Source organism: Pelobates fuscus, chromosome 1 (assembly GCF_036172605.1).
Source record: "Pelobates fuscus isolate aPelFus1 chromosome 1, aPelFus1.pri, whole genome shotgun sequence".
Taxonomy (NCBI): domain Eukaryota; kingdom Metazoa; phylum Chordata; class Amphibia; order Anura; family Pelobatidae; genus Pelobates; species Pelobates fuscus.
The window spans coordinates 358,197,448-358,216,597 of record NC_086317.1 but is presented as its reverse complement, the minus strand read 5'-3'; positions in this window follow the sequence as shown (position 1 = coordinate 358,216,597).

The window sequence follows — 19,150 nt, the reverse complement described above, 5'->3', positions numbered from 1 at the left end:
CAGCTGAATGGGTCTGGATCTTGGTCTGTCACCTTACTGTCCTGCTGAGCCTTCCCAATGGAGTGGAAGAGATCTCGGTAGTCCTGCTCCAGTTCCCACTCCAGGGTTGCTAGGTGAGCCAGGTCTTGCTCTACCTCATGGAGGTCATCCCACTCATGCCTAGCCTCCCTCTCATAGAAAATGTCCTGAAGTCTGGTTTGTGCAGGGCTCCTGAAGCCAGGCTCTGCAAAGGACTCCCATAACAATCCAGGACCATCAAACTCCTCTCCCTCTGGCTTGTCATGTTCGGCTCTCCAGGGTATATACTGTGCCAAATACCACCAGAGTGCCTGGTAGGCATCCTCCAGCCATAGCTCCTGCCATACCCGGTGCTCTAGTTCCTTCACCCATTCCTCCAGGGGCTGCTCTCCCAGGAAGGGCATCCACAGGGCCACTTGCTTCTGCAACCGCTGCTCTTCACTGGGGAGACTCTCACCCCGCTGGTATTGTACATTATCCAGGGCCTGGTATCATATGCCTTTCCTTAATGCATCCCGGCCATCCAGGTCCTCCTCCTCGCATAACACTGCTGGTTCCATCCTGGTGCTGTCAGGGTCGCTGTACTGGGACATGCGTTGCCCTCAACTTGTAAATCCAAAGAAATCCAAAGAAATGGTGTTCTGTAGCTGTCCTTCTGGCTGTAGGAACGATCCCGCTGCTTGCCACCAATTGTAACGGACCGTTTCAGCAGACAAGTTAAAATCGTTTAGGCGATAATCCCCTTTCTGAGAGACAGGCACAGCTATTGCAGAACACCAAACTCCCGAACTGGATACAAAATAGCACTCCAAACTGGAACCTCATGAATAGCTGCTAGCAGACGAACAGGAAAAGCATACATGAGCTTACACTCCTGGCAATCAGTCTCCAACAGCATACAGTGAATCCCCCCAAGAACGAGACAAGGCTCCGTGTTGAGGGTCAAGCAGTGGTCTGAGGTGCTGGCACACCCAGCCTGGTTTTTATTACAGTCTTTGCAAATACAGAACCGCCCACAGGGAGGTATAAAACAACCAATCACATCACAGTTAAATCCCACATATTCCCTCCCCTTATCTTGAGAGGGAACTCAATTACACATACAGTTAAAACATACTTTTTACCCAACTTTCATAACTCTAAAACCATACATCACATTCACAAAAACATTACATATTCACAATCAATCCATTCAGGGGAACAACATATTAAAACATTGCATGAATCAGACCAGGAGTTCAAAAGTTAGTAAAAGTATCTTTTGGGGCGGCTGGCACATGGCTATCTGGCCCAGACCGGTTTCAGAGTCCTCTATCCTGGAGATAATGGAGAAGTAATCCAATTACCTCCCAGGACAGAGACCAGACTCCATTATGCACATGGGGACACAAAGACAGTAAAACACTTTAAAATACATAAAGTCACCTTTTACACATAACACACAGACATTTCACATATCCCCAGATAGCTGGGATCTGAGCGCACAAAACTACCGAATAGCGCTCAGATCCTATTCACACAGTTCAATTGCCATGGAGCCGAAGTCTTTAACTACACAAATGGGCTCCATGGCATAGCTATCTTGGTTAACACATTCACATAAAGTCTGGTCCATAGTCCAAAGGCAGCAGGCGGGCAACCAGGCTCCTCCAATGCAATGTGGCGAGATTGGTCTCGTCACAACGTATATCCCCATCTGCCTTACAACTCCCAGAATGCTTTGTGAGATGGATATCTACCATTTGCCCATCCTTGCAGGATTGTGTTTATCACTAAGCAGTGCTTGAATGTAAGCATGTTTGTGTAAGAGGTATGTGTATTTGAATGTAGGCGGGTACTTGTGTGTAGTGTTGTGTATTTTTATGTACTGTTGCAATTTGAAAGTATTTGTTTACTTGTGTGCATTGTTTTCCTTTGAATGCAGGGGTATATTTGTATGTAGTGTTGACATTTGAATGCAGGGCTGTATTTGTGTTAAGTGTGTTTAGTGTATTGTGTTTAGTACATATTTGAAGCATGGTCTTGCTTGTCACCAGTGGGGTACCTCAGGGATCTGTACTTGGACCCATTCTCTTTAATATTCTTATTAGTGATTGTGACAGATCTCTCTGTCTTTGAATTACTTTTATTTCCCCTTGGTTTGTCTGTTTGTTCGACTATTTCCCTGTCCGTACGGTCCCTACGCTTTATTACTGTAACGAGTATATACCCCTACACGCAGGATCCAGCCTAACAGAAGACAGTACAGAGGAGAGATACGTCTACCGGACCTTAGAGTGGCCGGACTCGACGTAATAGGATAAGACAGAGTCAGGAACGATCCGAGGTCAAGGGCACAAAGAGACAGCGTAAACGAAAACTAGCCGGGGACTGGTACACAGGAATCAGCAAGCCGGCAAACAGTACAGAATAGGATAAAGCGAAAACGAAGTCAGAATACAAAGCCAAGGTCAAATACGGAGAAACACAACTCAACACAACAAGCACTAAAGGGAACTGTAGCAGAAACCACGATAGGGCAACGAACTAAGGGAAAAGGGTAAGTATAAGTAGCCTTCAAACTAATGTGATTGGCTCCTGTCACTTCCACTCCCCCAACAGGTAAGTGTATGGGGTGATTGGCATGACAGGAGCCAATGGGAGCCTTTTTGCAATTTAGGCTCCCACTGTCTCTTTAAGAGCGCGCCCGAGATTCGCGGCGCGCTCTTAGCTGCAGGCGGGACACGTGACCGCTTCTCGCGGTCACTGCCCGCCTTCCTGTCTGAACAGTCGGACGAGCCGCACGCGGCTCGTGCAGGCGCAGGACCGCGCGCGGCTTGAAGAGAGGACCGCGTCCGGCCCCCGGATAAGGTAAGTACCGCTACAGTACCCCCCCCTGAGGACACGCCCTCCGGGCGGGCAGGACCAGGCCTGGCAGGAAAACGCGAATGGAAAGAACGTACAAGGCGGGGAGCATGAACAGCATCCGCAGAAATCCAACTGCGCTCCTCAGGCCCATAACCCTTCCAATGTACCAAGTACTGAAGCCGACCCCTAAGAAAACGAGAGTCAATAACAGCAGATACTTCGAACTCCTCATGACCCTCCACAGAGACAGGAGGGGGAGGGGGAGTATGCCGGGTATAGCGGTTGCGTACGTAAGGCTTCAACAAAGAGGTGTGAAATACATTGGGTATACGCAGATTCTTAGGCAGACCCAAGGCATAAGAAACGGGATTAACCTTATGTATAATGCGATAAGGACCAATGAAGCGGGGAGCCAATTTCATAGAAGGCACCCGGAGGCGAATATTCCGTGTGGAAAGCAAAACCCTGTCCCCCACAACATAGGAAGGAGCCGCTCTGCGATGCTTGTCAGCCTGAGCCTTCTGGCGGGCAGCAGAGTCCACCAAAGAACGCTGAACCTGCTCCCAAGTATTACGCAAACCAGCCAAATGCTCATCCAGAACTGGCATGCCCTGAGAGGAGAATGCAGCCGGAAGAACAACGGGATGCTGGCCATAGACAACGTAAAAAGGGCTTTTGCCGGAAGAATCATGAGTGGCATTATTCCGAGCAAATTCAGCCCAAGGAAGCAGGTCAGACCAATTGTCCTGATGGTGAGACACAAAACAACGGAGGTACTGCTCAAGAGACTGGTTGGCACGTTCAGCAGCTCCATTAGACTGGGGATGGTAAGCGGAAGAAAATGAGAGGGAAATACCCATCTCCGAACAAAAGGCTTTCCAGAACCTGGAAATAAATTGGCTACCCCTATCGGATACAATAGATAAGGGAATACCATGTAATCGAAACACTTCTCTAGCGAAGATAAGAGCCAATTCCTTGGAAGTGGGCAACTTGCGAAGAGACACAAAGTGAGCCATTTTGGAAAACCGATCTACTATCATTAGGATGACTGTGTTACCATTCGAAGGGGGTAATTCAACAATAAAATCCATTGATAGATTAGACCAAGGTCTCTCGGGAACGGGCAACGGATGCAACAGCCCACAAGGAACTCTACGAGAGGTTTTCATACATGCACAAGTAGTACAAGCACTTATATAGTCAGTAACATCCTTACGTAAGGTATCCCACCAGAAATACCGAGAAACGGCTGACACTGTTTTGGAAATACCAGGATGTCCAGCAGTCTTAGTATCGTGATAAAGTGACAGAATATCCCGTCTCTCGGGAATGTCAACGAACAATTTATCATTAGGCCTCTCGCTGGGTGCCATGCCTTGTTTCGCTTGTATGGCCTGCAAGAGGGACGAGGAAATAGACAATATAGTAGTTGCTATTATCCTGTCTGGGGGAATGACAGGAGTGACATCAATCTCCTGTTTGTCAATAGTCTTGAATTGTCTGGACAGAGCGTCCGCTTTGGTGTTCCGGTCACCTGGCCTATAGGTGATTATATAATTAAAATGAGACAAGAACAGTGACCACCTAGCCTGCCTTGAAGACAATCTTTTAGCTTCGCTAAGGTAGGATAGGTTCTTATGATCTGTAAATATGAGAATAGGATCCTTAGTTCCTTCTAGCAAATGTCTCCATTCTTTGAGTGCTAAAATGATAGCAAGGAGTTCGCGATTACCCACATCATAATTCCTCTCTGCCTTGGACATTTGTTTAGAAAAGAAGCCACAAGGATGCAATGGCTTGCCAGGAGACTCTCTTTGGGATAAGACAGCACCTACCCCTATATCGGAAGCATCAACCTCAAGTATATATGGCAATGAGGGGACAGGATGCTGTAAAATAGGGGCAGAGGCGAACGTAGTTTTAAGAAAGTCAAAAGCCTGAAGTGCCTCAGTAGACCAGACACGTGTATTGCCATCCTTTTTAGTCATACGAGTTATAGGCGCTACTATAGACGAAAAACCTTTGATAAAACGTCTATAATAATTAGAGAAACCCAGAAAACGCTGGATGGCTTTCAGACCTTGCGGCAGAGGCCATTCTATGACTGCAGCGAGCTTCTGGGGATCCATCCGAAAACCCTCGGCGGAAATCAAATACCCTAAAAACTGGACCTCGGACTGGTCGAATAGACATTTTTCTAATTTGCAATAAAGACCATTAGCAAGAAGGGTCTTCAGAACTGTTGTAACATGTCTGTGATGAGCGTGAATGTCAGTAGAATATATTAAAATGTCATCCAAGTACACAATAACAAATGAGTGAATAAAGTCCCTTAAGACATCATTAATAAATTCTTGGAACACTGCTGGGGCATTGCAAAGCCCAAATGGCATGACGGTATACTCATAATGACCTGACCGAGTGTTAAAGGCTGTCTTCCATTCGTGGTCCTTTTTAATACGTATCAAATTGTATGCTCCTCTAAGATCTAATTTGGTGAATACCGTAGCATGTTTGAGCCTGTCAAACAATTCTGTTATTAGAGGTATAGGGTAAGCATTTTTGATGGTGATCTTGTTAAGACCTCTATAATCAATGCAAGGTCTTAAATCACCTTCTTTCTTTGATACAAAGAAGAACCCCGCTCCAGCCGGAGAAGAGGATCTTCTAATAAATCCCTTGTCTAATGACTCTTTAATGTACTCCTCCATGACACGGTTTTCTTGAACCGATAGGGGGTACACCCTGCCCTTAGGAGGTATAGTACCAGGCAACAAATCAATAGCACAATCGTAGGGTCTGTGAGGCGGTAATTTGTCAGCCTCTCTTTTATCAAAGACAGTCTTTAAAGTTAAATACTGAGAGGGTATTGTCGTAGATAAAGGAGGAACAGTAGGAACGTTAATAGAATTCACAGGCGTGACTTCAATAGTACATGACTCATGGCAGGCTTCACTCCATGATTTTATCTGCCCTGTCTCCCAGTCAAAAATGGGATTGTGGGCACGTAACCATGGATACCCTAACACCAACTGTGAAGAGGGAGAGGTGATGACCTGGAACCGAATGGTTTCATAGTGTAGAACCCCTGTGTACATGTGTAGCGGTGCAGTCTCGTGAGTAACAACAGGAGATATCAATGGTCTACCATCTATGGCCTCAACGGCCAAGGGTATCTCCTTCTCTCTGATGGGAATATTGTTTCTCTTTACAAAACCAGAGTCTATAAAGTTCTCGGCTGCCCCAGAATCAACCAGGGCGTCTATGTTTTCAACCATACAACTCTCTCCCATATGTAAAGAAACAGGGAGAAGCAGTCGGTTAGGAGGCAATGTAGGAGACTTAGAAATCACACCCAAGGCCAGTCCCCTATAAGGTCTTAGGTGCGAGAGTTTTCCGGGAGCAGAGGACACTCCTTTACCATATGGTCTCTCTTACCACAATATAGGCAGAGTCCCTCCCTTCTCCTATGTAATTTCTCAGTATCTGAGAGTTTGGCAACCCCTAATTGCATAGGTTCCTCTTCAGATACTTTAACACTCTCCGGTATATTAACTCTGGGTTGAATAGGTGTAACAAAACGTCTATTCCTGTTCTTAGTATAGAGCCTGTCACGAATCCTATTATCTATATCGATGAGGTAGTTAATAAGGTCCTCTAAGGCAATAGGAAGCTCCTTAGCTGCTACCTCATCCAATATAGAGTCTGATAAACCTTCCATGAAGGCCGTAGTTAACCCATTATTGGTCCAATCGACCTGTGAGGCAAGGGTACGAAACTGTATAGCGTAATCAGCCACAGACCTAGAACCCTGTTTAACCCTCATTAATGCTCTAGCGGCATTCTTAGACCTTTTCATAGTATCAAAAGTTCTGCGAAAAGCTGTTAGGAAACTGTGAAAGTTATGCACCATAGGTCCATTAGCCTCCCAAATAGGGTTTGCACATTCAAGTGCTTTGTCGGTAAGTTGGTGCATAAAGAACCCAACTTTAGACCTCTCTGTGGGAAATGAACGTGGATACATTTCAAAATGAAACTCTATTTGGTTAATGAACCCTCTGCATGTCTTAGAATCCCCTCCATACCTAGGAGGAGGCGTTAAATGTGCTGTAGCGTTAGGCATAGTCGATACTTCAGGAAGCAGGGGTGCAGGAGGGTTAGGTGCGGTTGCTGGAATGGTTCTAGCTAAGAGCGTCTGGAGAGCCTGAGCTATTTGATCCATACGGTGATCCTGCTCTACAAATCTAGCCTCATGGGTCGCCATCTGTTGAGCTAAATCTGCGGGGTCCATGGCCCTATCGTAATGTAACGAGTATATACCCCTACACGCAGGATCCAGCCTAACAGAAGACAGTACAGAGGAGAGATACGTCTACCGGACCTTAGAGTGGCCGGACTCGACGTAATAGGATAAGACAGAGTCAGGAACGATCCGAGGTCAAGGGCACAAAGAGACAGCGTAAACGAAAACTAGCCGGGGACTGGTACACAGGAATCAGCAAGCCGGCAAACAGTACAGAATAGGATAAAGCGAAAACGAAGTCAGAATACAAAGCCAAGGTCAAATACGGAGAAACACAACTGAACACAACAAGCACTAAAGGGAACTGTAGCAGAAACCACGATAGGGCAACGAACTAAGGGAAAAGGGTAAGTATAAGTAGCCTTCAAACTAATGTGATTGGCTCCTGTCACTTCCACTCCCCCAACAGGTAAGTGTATGGGGTGATTGGCATGACAGGAGCCAATGGGAGCCTTTTTGCAATTTAGGCTCCCACTGTCTCTTTAAGAGCGCGCCCAAGATTCGCGGCGCGCTCTTAGCTGCAGGCGGGACACGTGACCGCTTCTCGCGGTCACTGCCCGCCTTCCTGTCTGAACAGTCGGACGAGCCGCGCGCGGCTCGTGCAGCCGCAGGACCGCGCGCGGCTTGAAGAGAGGACCGCGTCCGGCCCCCGGATAAGGTAAGTACCGCTACAATTACCCTTTCTACCGAAAGAACTGCCGAACGGCCGGCCACCCAGCATGGAAGTGTGCTGCTTGTTAACCTCTTGGCCTCATTAGAACGTTGTGGTTAACTGCAGACACTTCCTTGTTGAATGTCGGCTGGGCGGCCATCTTGGACATACGAATGCCCAGAGGTGTTCGTCGACGATTCCATGGAACTGAAAACGGACACTATTTTCACATGAACACAGCTGAAGCCACCAACCTCCCTTCATCTGTTCTTCCGTTCATACGAATGCTGTACCGTTCGTTACTTTTTCATACGAACAGAGTCACCCCAGATAGCTATCCCATGGAGCCCATTCCTATAATGAAAGACTATGTGAAAGACTTTGGCTCCATGGTGATTGAACTGTATGTATGTGATCTGAGCACCATTCAGTAATATTGTGCGCTCAGATCCAGGCTATCTGGGAATTCGTTGAATGTGGGGATTCTGTTCGGGAGTTTTATAATTGTGTATTTTTATGTATTTTTATTATCCTGTCTAAAATGGAGGTAATGCTCTATCCTTAGGTAAACTAGAAAAATGGTCAGAGTTGTGGCAACTGACATTTAATGTGGATAAGTGCAAGATAATGCATCTTGGACGTAAAAACCCAAGGGCAGAGTACAGAATATTTGATAGAGTCCTAACCTCAACATCTGAGGAAAGGGATTTAGGGGTGATTATTTCTGATGACTTAAAGGTAGGCAGACAATGTAATAGAGCAGCAGGAAATGCTAGCAGAATGCTTGGTTGTATAGGGAGAGGTATTAGCAGTAGAAAGAGGGAAGTGCTCATGCCATTGTACAGAACACTGGTGAGACCTCACTTGGAGTACTGTACACAGTACTGGAGACCCTATCTTCAGAAGGATATTGATACCTTAGAGAGAGTTCAAAGAAGGGCTACTAAACTGGTTCATGGATTGCAGGATAAAACTTACCAGGAAAGGTTAAAGGATCTTAACATGTATAGCATGGAGGAAAGACGAGACAGGGGGGATATGATAGAAACATTTAAATACATAAAGGGAATCAACACAGTAAAGGAGGAGACTATATTTAAAAGAAGAAAAACTACCACAACAAGAGGACATAGTCTTAAATTAGAGGGACAAAGGTTTAAAAATAATATCAGGAAGTATTACTTTACTGAGAGGGTAGTGGATGCATGGAATAGCCTTCCAGCTGAAGTGGTAGAGGTTAACACAGTAAAGGAGTTTAAGCATGCGTGGGATAGGCATAAGGCTATCCTAACTATAAGATAAGGCCAGGGACTAATGAAAGTATTTAGAAAACTGGGCAGACTAGATGGGCCGAATGGTTCTTATCTGCCGTCACATTCTATGTTTCTATGTTTCTATGTTTCTCTGAGTTAATTGCGTTACTTCCCAATTATCTCCAGGATAGAGAGGAGGGTCCTGTAAATGGGAGTGTTTATCACTGTACTACTGTGATTGGTCACTATAATATTTTGTCACAGTTTTTCACCAGATCCCCTATGAGAGTGTCCATCTGGTGGGAGACCTGCATAAAAGGCAGGCAGATAGCCTGGATTAAACAGATTCCTGCTTGACCCTCACTACAGAGCCTCATCTCGTACTTGGAGGGATTTATTTGTGCATTTTCCTGTTCAGCTGTTTGGAGTGTTTGGTAGCTGGTCCTGCGTTTGAGAAGGGAATATATTTGGCGGCTTTAACCCTTTTGTACCTGGGGTGCCGTAACAGTGATATTAAAGAAAGGTCTTGATGGTAAGGTATATCTTTTTGCTGATAATACTAAGATATGTAACAGGTTTGAAGTCCCAGAAGGGATAAGCCAAATGGCAAATGATTTAGGTAAACTAGAAAAATGGTCAGAGTTGTGGCAACTGACATTTAATGTGGATAAGATATTGTATCTTGTGTTTCATTATCTTATTTGTAGATCTACAGCTATATTCTCCAATATATTCGCTGCTTTTGTACCATGTAATTTGGTATAATTTTGCATTCCTATAATAACTGTAATGGGTACATTCTATTTTGTACCTTAGTAAAAATCTTTTTTAACATCATGCTTGTTTCAGTGCATGGTGAGTACTTAAATTTAAAATTGAACATGTTTGAGGTTTCCATATAGATATTTACATATTAATGTAAATTCGACAGAGTATTAGATAGCAATATTTATAAAATGGCCTTAGCTAACAGTGTTTAAACAGAAATAATGTTTCAGTGATAAAAAGAAAGGTCATAAAATCAAGATTTGAAGATTTTGCACTACCCAAAGGCATCCACAAGATGGCAAACAAAGACAGTAAACTAATATAAATGTGATAGAAAGGCCAAGTTCAAGTATTGCACGTTCTTACAACTATCATATTGTTTAAAATGCACTATATAATTAAATAAACATGACAATAACTAGATGTGTGCCAAACATTTCAGTTCTTCCGAACCACTTTGGCAGAATGTAGCTCATGCCACTGTTCTGCCAAATTTTAGTACCAAGAAATATTTGTAAAGGCCATTTGGGCAGCCCAAACAGAAGCTATAATATTAGCTATGCTGAAATTAAAAAATGGATACAATATTGCCTGGCCTAATGGCTATACAGTATCAACCATTTTTGCAATGCCAGCTCTGAGTTGCCAAAATTAGATTCTTATATATGTGCATTAAAAAATTGAGAGAAAAACAGTGTTCTATCAGCCTCTCCCAACCACATCTGCAGAGGAAATAAGAGTAGTCACAACCCAAGACCAAGCCAGACAGGCAGTGATACAAAACCACTACAATGAAAAGCATTTAAAAAAAAGTTGCAGTGACAGTAGACATTGTATTTTAAAAAGTTTTTATTTACCACCAGATTTTAGAATACTTGGACAAACTTAGAAACTTTGAAGGGAGAGGTGAGTGGCCAATTAAAAATGGGCTAGCAAATGATGATGCCTTAATTATCAAAGTGAAGAGCGGTGTCACCCAAGTTGGGGAGGTTTAAACTGAGGAAGGCTATTTTCCCCATAAGTTATGGGGACATTTGGGAGCCTCAGAATGTTACCTGCAACAGAAAACAAACCTTACATGGAGCAAGCCACACACTCTTCTTCTCGTTCCAACAGCTCAGAGGGTCACAAGTAGGAGGCAAATCACATTTAAAATTGTAAGCTGTACAATTTCAGACATTGCATTCATTTTTGTTGCTTGCTGATTTACTTTCTCTAACCAAACTGCCAGTCATCATGTCCTGTGGGGAGTCAATGCCAATGGAGTAGTGAAAAGACAGATCCATGTTAGTAGCGACATCAATGAACATGAACCAAGTATGCAGATTGGTGACTGCCTGCTACCCCAATCAATTTCATACCATTTGTCTGGTTCGCTCCAATATGTTTACTCAAGTGTGCGTTTCATCTATCACTTCAGCATCTAGCAGGAGAGATAGGCCTGCTGCACTACAGGTCCACTTCCATCCTGACAAGCTGCTAAAGTTGGACCTGCTTCACTGCCACCAACATGTCCAGATATCATAGAATGCCACCAGTGTGCCATCAAAGGGAGGAAGATCACTAGGTGTACTTCATAAATCTGTGGTGTAGCGTACGTTCAGCCTTATGAACAAATCAAATTCCTTTTAATGTATACTCTGACAAATTGATCATACAGGATTACCTGTGGAGTTTTATTCAATTAATGAGATTCCACAGGTAGATCCTGGACAGGATTTTCTATTTTGCTATAGGCATGATTATTCACTGAAGTGAGAATTGTCAAGAATTCACACTGAATTCAAACTGACTTTTTAATTTAAAGCCAAAGTATAGCTGACTTGGAGAATTATTATTATAATTTTTTTTATTACTTTAAATTTGATATTTATATTGAATTAACTTTGAATTCCTTACAATTACCATGCTACTTAATAACTCTGAGAATTTAATCAAAAGTTTGCATAGATATTAACCCATTATGAATACACTGGGTTGTCTACTTTTGCAAATGGTATGTCATAGTGGGTGTAATTCATACTGCTGGGCTGCCTTACGGTCTCAAAGGCAACACGGGCCCTGCAAACAAATCTGACAACCAATCTGGCAACTGAAATGGGCAAATCTATATTGACTCTGTAACTTTCCAAAATACCATAAAACCTTTACATTGGGGTTACTATTGTACCTGGGAGACTTTGCTGAACACAAATATGAGTGTTTTAAAACATTAAAAACATTAAAAATAACATGACAATTATATTATCAGTGAAAGTGCAGTTTTTGTATGAAAGATGAAAAATAAAAATAAAATATGGTAACGGTAACTTTGGCCAGTGTTTTTGACAAAGTGGCTATGGATATGCCATATTTTTTAATTTTTAAAGGCCGGTTAGTTATCATGGAATTACTTTATAATTGTTTCTTAGGGGGTTAAGAGCAATAATACATTTCTTTTTATAGACTTTTATAATGTCATCTTATTTTTCAATTATTGAAATCCACATAATTGTGATTTTTGAAATATTCGAAACAGCTGCACATATTATTAAATAAAATACATTCAAGGATTAACAAATACACATCTGTTCTTTTTATACAGTCTGAGAATACTTATAAAATGTTAGTTTATATGAAAGCTTGTATCAAAAGAAAAGCCAGTAATATCATTCTAAAAAAAATAAATAAAAAAAAACACATTAGTTGCAGTGAAAACATATGTTAGCATCATTTGATGTCATGAATATACATGCATAATAAACATATAATAAACACAATGTTACCAGTTTTCATGCATATTCAAAACCCTTCCTGGGGCTCTGCAAATCCTGCAGTGAACAAAACGATGTACATATTACACACAATTCATCAATATGTTTTAATTAGCTTTATTAATTTGTATGCCATTGATATTTAGAACCTGGCTAGATTGGTAGCTGTGAAACACATTTTACATATGTAAATGTTAAATGTTATTTACAGTTTGAAACTTTCATTTAGGCATTTTATTTCCGTTTGTACAAATTGCTGAACAGCTCACAAAAAATAATAAATCATGTATATATATATATATATATATATATATATATATATATATATATATAAATAGTAAATTCTTCTTTATTTAGCAAGATTAAAACATGGGATCAACGTTTCAGTCCCTATATGGGACTTTCATCAGGATTGTTGTGCGTTATCAGTGGACTTTCTATGGCACCACATCAAATCAAATGTAAGATTTGTATATTCAGTTTGTAATAAAATGTTACCTTTTATCTTACCATTGATGCTTCTCTCTGATATTCTATTCTGAGGGTGAAAGCTCCTATCAACAGAGACCCTGCTAGATTGCGGGTGGTTCTCCTTTATATCACACTTAAAGCGTACTTACCTGAGCAAGTAGTACATACAGGCTCTGGAAAATGTGAGTGTGATTTTTACTGTGTTTTTATATTGATATTCACTGTTTGTACTAGCTGTTTTGTCCTATCAGATTTCATGTCTGAAATTTCGTAGGAAATATCCAGGAACTTTAAGAGGGTATATACTTCTTTATTGTATTCACAGTATATGTGGAAAATTGTTATTTCATCTCTTTGCGCTGTTCACCTTTTCTATATATCTATCTTTGTTTTATTGTGGAATTGAAGTGATTGGTTTCACGCTGGTAACAAGTCGCATAACACTACACTGTGTTGTACTTCTTTACACTTCATGATTCGCGCCAGTTTTTTACACACCCCTTTTTTATTGTGTATATATCCTTTCAATTCAGAGAGGTGATGGCAAGCCTCACAAGAGATGTTACAGTCCTGGGTGAGAGAGTATCCCACTTTAAGAATAGAATGGAGGAACAAGCAGAGGCACATAATAACATGGACAATGCCTTTAAGGAAATTAAACATAAATTACAGGCCTGTACCGAGAAGATTAATGACCTAGAAGATAGGTCCAGGAGGAACAACATCAAGGAATCACTGAGACCGTGGATCACAAAGGAGATCTACTTCCCGGCCTTCTTTGCTAAACTGCACTGGAGCTCCTGGTCATCGACTGAATCCACAGGGGGAGCAGGCCAAAGCACTTCCACTACACCATGTGATGTACTAATGTAGATCCACTATTTCCACATCAAAGAGAGAATAATGAGGGCTAGCTGGGCTGTTGCCGGCTGAATACAACACCCTACAACTTTACGCGGATCTATCTCCTATTACGCTGCAACAAAGAAGGGAAATCTCCCCCATCACAACTGCTCTGAGATCACACAACATCCAGTACCGATGGGGTTTCCCCACCAAGGTCTTAGCTATGTTCAGTGGAACCATGTATGCCATAAAATCAGTGGAAGACGGATGAAGAATTTTAGGCGAATGGGACAGAACTTTTCAGGCTCCTCAACCCTCGATGGCGAGGAAAGCTCGAAGACAAGCGACGGAGTGGCACAAAGTTTCATGAACTGTGATCGAAGATCACCATGACACCACACCAGAGATAAGATTCCACATTAATGTTATATATTCTGCTTAAAACTTACACTTTTAGCACCACAGCACAAATTTGTTATAACTGGCACCTAACGTCAACTTCATTGATTAGTTATGGGGAAAGGAGGAAGGAGGTAGAAAAACAAACAAAAAATCCAGTTCAATTCAGACTTCTATGAAATATTGCCTATAATCACTAATATGCCTTTCTGGGTCTATTGATCTACCATATTGCCACTGCCCCACATAGTTGCTGTATCCCTTTAAACGATTTTGGGCATCAGTTTATGTATATACTTTATTTTATATATGTTTGGATCTGTTCATGTGTTTTACAACTATGCTTGGCTTCATGTCCCAGGGTGTCACCTCCCAGAGAAGGGACCTGAGTTAAGATTTATTTTGATGATTTGCATATTGCATAGCTTAACATTTTACAAATGTCTTTCTGAAAATTGTTACCGACAATGTCAAAGGGTTAAATATCCAACACAAACAAAACCTCCTTTCTAGATATCGTAAGATTTATGCCAAATTTTTGCCAAATCGCTTGTCGCAGGTGTTGGCATAAACTCAGACCAGGTGAGGTTTGTGGCGGGGCTGCAGGGGGCAGACAATTCGCACAGGGTGGCAGATCTGCTGTGCCATCTTCATGGGGCAAGGGCTGGGGACCTCCTGTTATCCTTGGATACAGAAAAAGCATTTGATCGACTGAGCTGGGGGTTCCTGGTCTCTGTCCTACATACCGGCACCCTTTGTTTCAAACATTATGGCACTATACAACAGACCTACCACAGTTGTATCAAGAGTGGATTTACATCCATTAGGTTTAACTTGGGTAATGGAACGAGACAAGGCTGCCCCCTGTCGCCCCTCCTATACATTTTGTCGCTTGAAACATTAGCGGAACTAATAAGGATGTCACTGGACATCCACGTCTTGAAATGGGGGAAAGGCACATGTAATCAGTATTTTAGTGGATGATGTTTTGCTGACACTAACTCAACTGCTGACATCGGTGCCAGTGATACATAAGATCCTCATGGGATATGTCATTGTGTCATATTATAAATTAAATGAATCTAAGTCTCAGGCCATGGGTATAAATTTACCACTATCTCACATACAAAGCCTAAAATCTAGATTCAGTTTTGATTGGACGGTGAAACATATTACCTTCCTATGTTTTAAAATATCACATAACCCCAAAGATCTATTTGTCAGGATCTTCTGGAAAGAGATTAAACAATCTATGTCAGAATGGGGAGATTGATGCATTTCATGGTTGTGCAGAGCAGCAGTGTTTAAGATGATGCTATTACTGAAAATCAGTACATCTTCCGCTCACTTCCCATTGAGGCTCCTGCCTCCTTTTTCAAGAAAGTGAACAAAGACCTGTCAAACTTCATGTGGGGGGAGGGGCGGGGAAGACAGTATTCCATCTCTACCAGGCAGGCACTACACAAATTATATTAAAGGATAATATTCCATAGTGCAATAACAAATTATGCCCCCTTGCCGTGACAGGGTTCCCAATGTCAAATTGTACCATACAGCAGCATTGTAAGCCCCCACATCATCTATATGTTCAGCGAGAAAGACCCTTCAGTGGATCAAAATTGAGGAGCGCTATACTGCCTGAGTGCCATTAAATATCTTCTGCTGGGTGCCCGTGGCTCGGAGTGTCAGGATGGCGGTCCGGTGCCCGGGACCCAGACACAGTGTCCAGGCGGCGGCACATGGACCAGGACCCATAATGCCTGATGTTAAGTGGGAGTCTTCAGCGTGGAGGTGGATTAGCAGGGTCTGGTGCAGGGTAACCGCACGCCCCCTGGTGTTGAGCACCAGCGTTTGTGCAGCCACATACCAAGTCCCTGAATCAGCTTCAGCGGATACCAGGAACTAGGAGCTTGGAAATTAAGCAGACCTCCCAGGAGCTGAATAGGGAGGCTCTGCAGCAAGATTGTATCCAGTACTAGAAAAAAGGCAAGACTAGAGATAGGCACCAAACAAGGAAACAGGACAAAACTAGGAGAACCCAGAACCAGAGAAGGATAGTAAGCTAAACCCAGAACATATCCACAAGACATGAGGAAAACATGAACATAACATGGGCAAGACTGGACAGGACTGTACATGGACTGGGTATACAAACTAAAACAAGACAAGATAACATAGGCAAAACAAGAGGAGAAATAACTAAGTTCTACATATGGAAATCATGGGGATTTAGTCACACTATATGATCATACATTGCATAAGCCTGCCAACAACGCCAATGTACCCCATATCTGGCAGGTCCTACACTGCCTAATGTATACTAAAACAACCAAAAGACATATATAGCACTTACTTGCAAGAAAGGGCAGACACCTTGAGGAGCTGCCTGCAGGACCACTGAAACAGAGTGAATGATGGAAAACAAACTGGTGTGGCAACATAAAACAAACATTTAAATGAAACCTGGAGACTGGGAATCCCAGGGATGGATTACAGGAATGAACCCAGAAATCCCAGCATAAAGAAAACCAGACATAGAATAGAAAACCAAAAACCAAGAAAAACTAAACAAGAATTGTAACAAGAGTACTGGATACCAGAAGCCATTGCCAGACATCTTCACAGAACAGAGCAGGACGTGACACGGAGACTGAGCGCTCCAGCGGAAATGCCACATATGCAACCGCTACTAAAAAACAATCTATGATAGACTGCTGGGACAAATACAGGGATAAACTTCTAGAGCTGAACCAACTATCCAGGGCCATGCCAATTACAGTATTACCCTACCTAACACTTCAATTCAATGTCACCCAGTGGAAGTTGTCGGGAATCTAGTTTTTTTTAGCGCTATATGACAAGAGTGCCCAACTCACCTTCCAACAACTAGTTAATAAATACCAACTAACTAGAGTGCTCTATTGTGCCCAAATCCAAATACAACATCTCCTACCATACAAAGTGCGGAGCACGGGCCAGGGGTCAGCAGGGAGACAATTTTCATACTGTGAAAAGTTGTGTCTGGGAGCTCTTCCTGGTAGGAAAAAACTATCAATATGTTGCCAAGCTTTAAATAAGAGTCCTTTACACTATGCTCATATCTGAGGAAATGGTCGAAAGACTGACATCCCAGAACCAAGGTGGAGAGAAATGTTCATGGCACTCAGGGGGATATCACATTGCACATCACATCTTGAGCTCCACAGGTTCTGGTTAGACCGGCGCGCATCTTCCCCGGGTGCTCGAAATTCTGATGAAGATGCGGAGAACAGGGGGGTCTATTATCCATGTATGGTCAATGCCTGGTGGGAATGTGGGAAGCGGTCCTTTCTCTCATAACTAAAGTAACAGGGATTGCGATACCCTTACTGTCACAATAGTGACCCCCTTCTCACAGAGTATAACCCAGAGGAGAATGTATACCGGACCTTAGAGTAGCCGGACTAACGTTATAGACTAGTCAAAGGGATAGCCAGAGATTAAGGGAGTACAGAAGACGGATAAACGATATAACCTAGCCAAAATACAGGGATCCAGAGTTTAGAATAGTCAAAATGGAAAGCCAAAAGTCAATTACCAGGAAACAAACACTCAAGAAGTTTATAAGCACTAGAGGAACCAACAGGAACCACACTAGGGCACCTTACAACTGACAGGGACGCCCTTATATAGTGTGGGGTTTATTGCTTTAAAACCACGCCCCCAAAAGGTCCGGGGGCGTGGCCGCGTGTGGATTATGTCGGCATTTACTTGCCGACTACAGCGCACATGCACCGTATTATAAATGAGCGAGCGTTGTGAGCGGCCGGCGTCAGAAGGGCTGTGCCACTCACTGGAAAAGGATGCCGTGCTGCGGGAGTCCCAGGAGGAAAGGTAAGGTATCGTTACACTTACAACCTAAAACCATGTTACTTTTGCTTATGTTGGATCATATGGCATGGGAACATAAAGTGGTAGCAATGCACATGATATCCCATGTGATATCCCACAAGATTGGGTGTCCTGTGTTAGCCAGTCAACTATGTCCTCAGAACTTTTCAAGTTCAGGGTACGTGGCTTCTGAAAACTGGGCATTATTCTAGGGCAAAAGGGAATCACAGCACCACGACCACGACGGCCCCTGCGGGGTGGCCTGCCTCTGCCTGTCATTTTTTTGGGGATTAGTGGTACTATGCGTGCAAGCTACTGTGAGACCAGATATGATTGGCAATGTGAACTGTAACAGTTCTGCAGAGCACACACTGTAGGCCTGAAACACCCGCTTGAAGACAAGTAACTGCTATTCAATCTATAACAGTGAAAAACAAATTTTGGTTTTAAAAGCACGCTATAGAGACACCAGATATGATTGGCAATGTGCACTTGAACAGTTCTGCAGAGCACACACTGTAGGCCTGACAGAGCCACTTGAAGGACACTGACTGGCTGCTATTAGCTTAAACTGGAAACCTTTTTTCTTTGTAAAAGCACGCTATAGAGACAACAGATATGATTGGCAATGTGCACTTGAACAGTTCTGCAGAGCACACACTGTAGGCCTGACACACCCGCTTGATGACAAGTAACTGCTATTCAATCTATAACAGTGAAAAAAAAATGTGGTTTTAAAAGCACGCTATAGAGACACCAGATATGATTGGCAATGTGCACTGGAACAGTTCTGGAGAGCACACGCTGAAGGAAGGACTGACAGAGCCGCTTGAAGGACACTGACTGGCTGCTATTAGCTTACACTGGAAACCTTTTTTCTTTGTAAAAGAACGCTAAAGAGACACCAGATTTGATTGGCAACTGTCAAAGCACGCTGGCAGTGTTGTGCAGGGCACACGCTGAAGGA